Source organism: Hipposideros armiger, unplaced genomic scaffold, assembly GCF_001890085.2.
Source record: "Hipposideros armiger isolate ML-2016 unplaced genomic scaffold, ASM189008v1 scaffold_65, whole genome shotgun sequence".
NCBI classification, from domain to species: Eukaryota; Metazoa; Chordata; class Mammalia; order Chiroptera; family Hipposideridae; genus Hipposideros; species Hipposideros armiger.
Window position 1 is genome coordinate 4,337,215 of NW_017731415.1, and position 1,631 is coordinate 4,338,845.

The 1,631-nt window shown below is 38.6% G+C and overlaps 1 pseudogene; it reads right to left on the reverse strand.

The window, feature by feature from the left end:
* Positions 1-705: 705 nt before the first annotated feature.
* Positions 706-1,239, reverse strand: LOC109382528 (double homeobox protein A-like; annotated as a pseudogene).
* Positions 1,240-1,631: the final 392 nt, after the last annotated feature.

Consider the following 1,631-nt stretch of genomic DNA (forward strand, 5'->3'; position numbering starts at 1 on the left):
TAGTATAAAGGTGTTTTCTTTGCCAATGAGTATCAAAAAATAATAATAAGAGGAGAGAAAGAAAGAAAGAAGAAAAGAAAAGAAGGAAGGAAGGAAGAAGAAAAAATGAAAAAGGTAAGAAGGTGCACTTTTTTTGAAGTACATAAGGAGAAACCAGGAAGCAGGAAAAGGAAAAGACAATAGCTGAGATAAATACATACTTACATTTTTTGTTGTTGTGAACATAACAAGTGCCATTTTATTGCTCTCATCACAGGAAATTCCAAGAGCTTTAGCTCTGTAGATGAAGAGCAAATGTATATTTCTTATAAACCACAATATCACACATCCATTGACTTCTTTGCCTGAATCAGTCAATACTGCGATGACTTAAAAATGACATGAATAAGTTTATTTCCATTTTCCTTGACATCTGTTGAACTGTGGAGCCAGGGGCTGCTGGTAGGGCTGTGTGTGTGGTGCCTTGTATCTGTTTGCTTCCTGAAGCTCTGTTTGCCATCTCCAGAAGGCTTAGCCTCTCAAGAAGCTGAAGGTGTATTTAGAAGGGTATGTTTTCAAGATGAGAGACATTCGGAGCCCAAACTGATGACATCGAACACACTAAATTCATCTCTTGGTCCATCCTGTTCTGGCTTCAGAGAACTAGGACAGCTGCTAGTGAGATTGGTGCCATTTGGCGTAGTTTCTACCTTAAACTTCCTTGTCTCAAAGATCTAATTCCTGGTCTTGTTTCTGTTCTGAGGGCTCATCAAGTTGTCTTTTTCCCTGGACATGGAATTGAAATCTTCAATATTGAAACCAGGTTTGGACTCTTGACTCTAGAACCCCAATTGCCTTAGCAAGTTGCTTTCTGGAATCAATCCCAGAATAAGGGTTGTTTGTAGATGCTGCGATGAGGGTGTGTAACTGGGAGGAAGTGTAGCTGGTCCGACACAGTCTGTCTTGCCTGCTATGAATCTTCTCTTCAGGGTGATCTTGGTCTTGGCTTGCTTTTAAGTCCTTCTCAGGTTCTGATATTTTCTGAACTCGGTGCCTAGCTCTTCGGTTCTGAAACCAAATCTGGATTCTAGACTCTTCAGTTTTGATTTCTAAAGCAAGCTTTTGTTTGGTAGCATAACCTGGGTAAGGTTTTTGATTGGATGCTTTGATGAGGATTTTCAGCTGGTCTTCTGTGAATTTGGTGCGGCTTTGACTGTGATTCCTTGCTGTGGTCTTGTTCGGAGAGTTGTTTTGGGCCATGTTGAAATAGAATCCTGAAGCCTTCAGCCAGCTATATGCACATTTTTAAAGACAAACATTTAGGGCCAGTACATGCACAGTACTTCTCTGTCAAATATTTAATTGTTAGTGTCCTAATAGAATGAATAAGAGTTTATTCTGTGGTAAAATATAAGTTACTAAAGAACGGTTAAGAAAAGAAATAGAACTATGAACTTAAAATTAATCCCCAAAATTGGTTTACTTATTTTTTTTTCTTTAAAAAAGAATGTTTTTGTTCTGTTAGATGATAATAGGAATACTGTGTGTGTGTGTGTGTGTGTGTGTGTGTGTGTGTAGAGTATGCTCAAGTAAGTTTGAAAAACACTGAGTTAAGCAAAGTTAAACAGCCTCCTTTTCTGCAGAACTCCCCA